The sequence below is a fragment of the Anomaloglossus baeobatrachus genome, unplaced genomic scaffold (assembly GCF_048569485.1).
Source record: "Anomaloglossus baeobatrachus isolate aAnoBae1 unplaced genomic scaffold, aAnoBae1.hap1 Scaffold_439, whole genome shotgun sequence".
In the NCBI taxonomy this organism is placed as follows: Eukaryota; Metazoa; Chordata; class Amphibia; order Anura; family Aromobatidae; genus Anomaloglossus; species Anomaloglossus baeobatrachus.
The window spans coordinates 48,009-55,917 of record NW_027443726.1 but is presented as its reverse complement, the minus strand read 5'-3'; the positions used below and the strand labels follow the sequence as shown (position 1 = coordinate 55,917).

The 7,909-nt window shown below is 48.8% G+C and overlaps 1 pseudogene; it reads right to left on the bottom strand.

The window, feature by feature from the left end:
* Positions 1 to 6,569: 6,569 nt before the first annotated feature.
* Positions 6,570 to 6,776, bottom strand: LOC142279793 (U2 spliceosomal RNA; annotated as a pseudogene).
* Positions 6,777 to 7,909: the final 1,133 nt, after the last annotated feature.

Genomic DNA, 7,909 nt, shown 5'->3' with positions numbered 1-7,909 from the left:
CCGGTACGCTACCCTTGCCAAATTGTTCACTCTAGATCCCCACACGATCCATGAAGCCGTTCCCCCGGTCACACCGCCTGCTGCCGGTTCCCACTCATCCCTGGGGGAGTTAGGCGAGTGGTATCGAGAGCTACATGTCGGCACTGATGATACCCCCATACACCACAAGGAAGGGGTATACCGGGTGGTACAGGAGTATGAGCGGGTTTTTAGCAAGCACCCTCTAGATTTTGGGCAGATTAAAGGGGTTCAACACCACATCCCTACCGGTACACACTCCCCTATTAAAGAGAGATACAGGCCTATTCCCCCTGCGCACTACCAATGCGCCAAAGACATGTTGAGGAACATGAAGGAGGCAGAGGTTATTAGGGACAGCTGTAGTCCCTGGGCCGCTCCGTTGGTGCTGGTTAAGAAGAAGGATGGCACCATGCGGATGTGTGTGGATTACCGGAAGATTAACCAGATAACGCATAAGGATGCTTACCCTCTGCCCCGCATCAAAGAGTCCCTGGCCTCGCTGAGAACCGCTAACTACTTCTCCACCCTTGACCTCACCAGCGGGTACTGGCAGGTGGCCGTGGCACCGGAAGACCGAGAGAAGACTGCCTATGGGACCGTTTTGCTGTACTTGGATGATGTGATTGTGTACTCACAGACGTATGAAGCCCACCTGGAGCACCTAGCCGAGGTGTTCGCGTCCCTTGCCAAGTATGGGATGAAGTTGAAGCCCTCAAAGTGTCATCTGCTGAAACCCAGAGTGCAGTACCTAGGACATGTGGTTGGTGCGGAAGGTGTCGCCCCCAACCCCGAGAAGATCACCGCCATCCAAGACTGGCCGAGACCGACCACAGTGAGGGAAGTGAGGCAGTTTCTGGGCCTGGTGGGATATTACCGTCGCTTCATTAAGGGGTACACAAAGATGGCTGCCCCCATGCAAGACCTCCTCGTAGGACAGACCAAGGGTGGTAGATCCCTAGTAGCCCCATTGGTGTGGGAAGAAAAGCATGAGGAATCCTTCCGCCAGCTGAGAACAGCCCTGACCGGAGAGGAAATCCTAGCGTACCCTGACTACAGCCGCCCATTCATCCTCTACACCGACGCCAGCAATGTGGGCTTGGGGGCTGTTCTATCCCAGGTCCAAGACAGAAGGGAAAAGGTAATAGCTTATGCTAGCCGAAAACTCCGACCGACTGAGAGGAACCCTGAGAACTACATCTCCTTCAAGCTTGAGCTCTTGGCACTGGTGTGGGCTATCACCGAGCGTTTCCGCCATTACCTGGCAGCAGCCAAGTTCACCGCGTACACAGACAATAACCTGCTGACCCATCTAGATACGGCCAAGCTGGGCGCGTTGGAGCAGCGGTGGGTGACCAGGTTAGCCAACTACGATTTCACCATCAAGTACCGGGCCGGCCGTACCAACGTCAATGCCAATGCACTCTCCCGGATGCCCCACCTGTCGGAAGAGGGGCCAGAGGATGATGACCTCGAAGAGATCGAGTTGCCTGCATTTCACCGGCCATTCACTGAGAAGGTGCACGTCTACCAACAACGGGTGAACCTGGATCCGCTGCCCCGACAGGACTGGCAGGAAGCTCAGGACCAGGCACCTGCTGTCCGCCTGGTCAAGACTCTAGTGGAACAGGGTTCTGCTGGGATAGACCCTGCTGCCCCTGCCGAAGCCCAACGTCTGTGGCAAGAACGGACCCGGCTATACCTACACCAGGGGAAGTTGTATCGCGAGCTGATTAATCCAAAGACTCACGAGAAGATCCGCCAGCTGGTGATTCCCCAGGCTAAAGTGCCCACCGTCCTGCAAGCATACCATGATGGTGCAGTGCACTTCGGGTGGAAGAAGCTAGAGATGTTGTTAAGAGAGCGGTTCTATTGGAGTGGAATGCGGGAATCTGTGGAGGCCTGGTGCCGAGAATGTGGCCCTTGCGCATTGAGAAGGAAGGACGAGGCCAGCCAGAAGGCACCCCTACACCCGATCATTACACACCAACCGCTGGAGCTGGTTCCCCTTGACCATGTAAAGCTCACCCCCAGCCGAAGTGGGTACACCTACGCTCTGACCATCGTAGACCACTACTCGAGGTTCCTGGTGGTTGTCCCAGTTAAGGACTTAACCGGCCGCACCGCTGCTAAGGCTTTCCAGGCTTATTTCTGTTGACCGCATTGGTACCCGGAGAGGGTGCTTACCGACCAGGGTCCGGCCTTTGAAGCAGAGGTATTCCAGGAATTCTGCCAGTTGTACGGCTGCAAGAAAATCCGGACCACGCCTTACCACGCCCAAACCAATGGCATTTGTGAAAAGATGAACCACTTGGTCCTGGGCCTCCTCAAGACGTTACCACTGGAAGAGCGGAACCTGTGGCTGGAGAAGCTACCTGACCTGGTCGATATGTACAACAACATCCCTTCCAGCTCTACGAAATGCACTCCAGCATACCTGATGAGAGCTCGTCCCGGCCGGCTACCAGTGGATCTGGAAATGGGCTTGGAAGCTTCAGAAGCACTCCTGTCGACAGCTGAATGGGACACTCGGCGGAGGACACAGTACCGACAGGTCCAGGAGTATGTTGAAAAGAACTTGTGCCGGAGTCGGGGACAACAGGAGCAGTGCTTCAACAAGAAGGCGCCTGCCGGTTCCTTCCAACCTGGGGATGTAGTGCTGAAGCGGAAAAGAAGGGCCCACAAGCTGGATGATCAATGGGAAAAAACCCCGTATGTAGTCCAGCCCACAGGATGGGAGAATGGGAAGGCCTACCAGATCAGCCGTGACCAGGGGGGGACTTTGGCCACGGTTTCCCGAGACCACCTGAAGAAGTGCCCACCAGCATTGAGAGTAGCGGATGAGGCTCCAGTTCCCAGTCCAGTGGAGAAGGAAAAAGAGGTAATCCACACCATGATGGGTGATTTTCCAGCAGACTGGCCTACACAGAACGGTGCGGTGATCCTTCCAGTGATACTGTTCCCACAACCCGTGGATGAAGAAATGATGGAAACGGTTAACCGCGAGCCAGTGCCCAGGGATGTACCTGTACCCAGCTCCCCTACGCCTCCGCCTGCCCCACATGATAGCAGGGAGGAGGAACTGACTGTTCCCTCTGCCCCACTGCCTGTCACCACTGACACCGGACCCCGAAGGTCCACTCGCTCCAACCTAGGTAGACCCCCACTTAGGTACAGGGAAACTACTCTTTAAAAGGGGGGGGCTTTATGTGTTGAGTGTACCAGTTTGAAAGTTTTAAATGATAAGTAAAGATGATCAACCTCTATAAATCACTTGTAAGGCTACATCTGGAATATGGGAACCAGTTTTGGGCTCCACATTTTAAAAAGGACATTCAGAAGTTAGAGTCAGTTCAAAGGTGGGCAACTAGACTACTACAAGGAATGGAAGGCCTCCCATATGATGACAAGTTGAAAAAGTTATTAAGTGATTATTGGCTGCAATGGGGCTTTCTGGCTGGTGCCAGCCTCTCTTCTTAGCACACAGGAACCACAATCCCTACACCATGCTTCAATGGATTCTCTCATCCCAGCCCAGTAAAACTACATATTTTACACAGTCATAAGCAGCCCATGGGCATTCACCTGCATTCAAACCAATAACAGCTCATAGACCAGACAATCCATCTACCACTGGACCAAAGACAGGAAGTTAAATCCACTGCCTGCGGTAACCAACTTAATCCTATAGGCTACTCACACAACAAACCCAACAGAAAGGAAAAAAACATGGCTTCGATTATCCATCCAATGAAAACGCATAACCATTGTGAGCCATTGGACAATTCAATTGGACACATGGTGACATGGTGCACGGCCCAATGAATCAAGTCTTTACTTCATATTCACGGTTTAAGCCCTTGGGTTCTAATGTGCCCAGAGTACATATCCAGAAAGATTCTCTTTCTTTGAGCTAAACACAAGTCAACAATACATTGTAAGCAGATTCTATTACCAGTCCCACACCATTTTGTGACGCATAATCACACAGTGATCCAATTAAGATTCCAAGTCATCGAACATGTCCAAGCCATACGTAGAGGAGGCAATAGAATTTGGAAGCTCAAAGAAAGGGAATCTTTCTGGATATATACTCTGGGCACATTGGAACCCAAAGGCTTAAACCATGAATATGAAGTACAGACTTGATTCATTGGGCCATGCATGGACATAATGGACATAATTCTAATAGGCAGGACAGGTAATAAGGAGCACAAGGGATATGCTAAAATGTGTTGTGTGACAAGACAGACACAGGAAAGGAGATGATAACAGGTGTAGGGACCAACAAGGTGAGACAAGGGGTATCAGGATAGGGTCAAGTAGGTATGAATGTAGTAATGGGGCAGGCATAGAGAATTGTATGCGAATGTGAATTACAATAAGTCACTAAGGAAAGGAATATGTGAGTGTGTGCCTAATGTAAACTAATATTGTACTGGCAAAATTATAGATGGAAAGGGAGAAGGGGAGAGGGGAGAGAGGAGGCTGTAATTGACTACAAGGGTATGAGTTATGAGTGATCATAGGGATAGTGCTACATAAGTGGAAATACCTATGGAGGACCGGATGTGTAAGCGCATACCTTATACAAACCTATAGAGTGCTGATGGGTGAGAGTGTGATGTTAGATATAAGACATCCTATAGTGAATAGTGAGCCGTAATCAAGTGCAACAGGGATATTTCACGTGACTATGGGAACCTGGAAGGTAAAGAAAGGGGAGAAAAAACTGTTAGACAAGGTAATCAGACAAACATGACAAATAAAAAACAAGGAAGAATGGAACTCCATACATACTGGAACCATATATAGTGTGAACACGAAAAAGAACCGGGCGTTAGAAAAAATGTGCACGGCCCAATGAATCAAGTCGGTTCTTCATATTCATGGTTTAAGCCCTTGGGTTCCAACGTGCCCAGAGTATATATCCAGAAAGATTCCCTTTCTTTGAGCTTCCTAATTCTATCGCCTCCTCTGCGTATGGCTGGGACATGTTCGATGACTTGGAATCTTAATTGGGCCACTGTGCGATTATGCGTCACAAAATGGTGTGGGACTGGTAATAGAATCTGCTTACAACGTATTGTTGACTTGTGCTTAGCACAAAGAAAGGGAATCTTTCTGGATATGTACTCTGGACACATTAGAACCCAAGGGCTTAAACCGTGAATATGAAGTACAGACTTGATTCATTGGGCCGTGCACCATGTCACCATGTGTGCAATTGCATTGTCCAATGGCTCACAATGGTTATGCGTTTTCATTGGATGGATAATCGAAGCAATGTTTTTTTCCTTTCTCTTGGGTTTGTTGTGTGAGTAGACTATAGGATTAAGTTAGTTACCGCAGGCAGTGGATTTAGCTTCCTGTCTTTGGTCCAGTGGTAGATTGATTGTTTGGTCTATGAGCTGTTATGGGTTTTAATCCAGGTGAATGCCCATGGGCTGCTTATAACTGTGTGAAATATGTAGTTTTACTGGGCTGGGATGAGAGAATCCATCGAAGCATGGTGTAGGGATTGTGGTTCCTGTGTGCTAAGAAGAAAGGCTGGCACCAGCCAGAAAGCCCCATTACAGCCAATAATCAACCGCTAGCCGCTGGAACTCGTTGCTCTAGATCATGTCAAACTCACACCAAGCAGGAATAGATACATTAGCCCACCATCCCACCCAAAGAGCAACTTCTGCTGCGCAGCTGGCTTTCTAGGCAGCAGCGCTATCGTGATGTCAGCGGGGGACATTGTGACAAGCCAGTGTTCCGTCACTTCATGTTGTGCACTGTTCAAACGGAAAATACATCAACAGGCAGACTACAGAAAAGCTTACTAACAAAGGTTAGAGAGGGGCTTTCTCAGAGGGCTTTTTACAGTTTGTCTATTCCCAATTAGCCGTTTAAGTATGCTTAATGAAAGTACTAATTCTTTCATAGGCCGCCCATTCTTAGTATTTGACGTTCCTTATATTGCGGTATCAGGCTTCGCAGCAGGTTGCAAAACATTCATCACCCATGACTGTCCCCAATTGGGCTCAGAAGCTAAATGTCTATCATGACCTCTCTTTTTGAAAGTCCAAGAGCAAGCAAACTCTTCCTCCAGGAGAGGGAGCCAACAGATCACTAAAGACATCATCATTGCTCAAAGAAAACACCGAAAAACAATGGAAGCTTTAATTGGAGTGGAATCTGATAGACAGCACCTGATGCCAAGTCTGCATCTTCTAACACCTGCAGTCACTGCAGCAGCTGAATCCAATGTGTCCAAAAGGGATCTATTCTATTCAATTGCAAATGATCTAGATAAGACTGAGAATAAGATACTGCACGGGACATAGCAGAGTTGGTCAAGTTGAGTGGAGATGAGTTTGCTATTTGGCACAGCTTTTGCATCAATAAAGCAAGTAAAAGGTGTGAAAGATAAAAAAAAGGGTGAAAGTGTGAAAAGTGAATTGGCCAAATTGAGGTGCATATAAAGTTTTTGCTTTCTTTCAATTCACTAATGGGGCTCATTTGAATCAGGTGAATTGAGTTCTGCTTTTGGAAACTGGGTTAAGAAGGGGTGCACCGGTCCTGGAGGTACTGCAATACCAGGTCAATGCGTGGAGTGGACAGAGCAAGATTTTTTCCATCTCCTTGTTCTAAAAATCCATTTAATATATGGTCCCCAGAGAGGGGACGTATCAGATATTAAACTGATAAGAACAGATTTAATTTTTTTTTTTTTCTGTTTATCAGTAGGACTTCAAAATAACAAAGGTGATCGCCTCCCGTTGCCTGGGAACCGTCCAGGCACAAGAGGGCTATGTGTCACCAGAAGGCGCACACACTTCCTCAAGGCCGGCAGACGTGCAATCCCAGGCACCTTCCAGTACCGACCAAGGTAGCGTCCTCCGAAACTACACTTGATCTTAGCCAAAAGGCCGAGAAGCTATAACCCGAATTGGTTACGGCCTTGAGTGGCACCCTGGCCTATACCGGACACATCTTAGGGAGAGGGAGACAAACCCACGCCTACAGAAGACATTTTGTCACCCAAGCCAACCCTTGAAAAGGCTGTTTTGCAGAGCAAAAACAAGAAGAATGGTGCTTTTTGCAGCCGCCGCCCACTGCAATGAATCTGAATAACTCCTCCTTTTGGACACAAGCACCTCCCCTCCCCCTTGCAGTCTTTCCAATTCATGATACAAAAAGACGGACGGACAGGACAGGACAGGACAGGCTGCCTGACTTTCCGTCACTGCCACCCTTTGCCATCCTTGTCCGTAGAAAGCCCTTTCATCATCCCCAAACCCTAATCTTTTCCCTTCCCTTCCCAGATGCGTCTCACTCCCTTTCATTAGGAAGTGAGCGCAGCCTTTTCTCCGTTCTGCACATGCGCGACGTTAAACACAAATGCGCAGGCGTGTGCGTTCCATTAGCCTCACTGCATTCCACTCCCATACAGGAAGTGGGCGCAGCTATTACTACGGTCGCACATAAAAGAACCCACGGCCACCACTGCACACAGCTGACTCCACCACAGGACACCCACTTCTACACCAACGCAGGTAAGACAGGATCGGCACCTCTATGCTCCCGTTACAATCAGGCTCAGTCACCATGTGATAACGCTCTCAACTCTTTAGTTGCAGGCTCCCCTTGCTTCACCTCCACTGGCTGTGCTGCCATTTCCTCTCCCACCTGGAAGGTATACTTTATTCCACTATTTTCCTGTTTCTCTCTTCCCCCTTTTCCCATAACCTACTTTTATCTGCATTTGTGGGGTATCTATATGCTATTTACATCATAGTTTTATTCATTAATATGGAAGGGAAGAGTGCCCATGAGAGTGTTGAACTGCGGAGAGCAAGAGATTAAGCTGCTCCGATTTGCCACCATTGATAAGCTGTTCTCA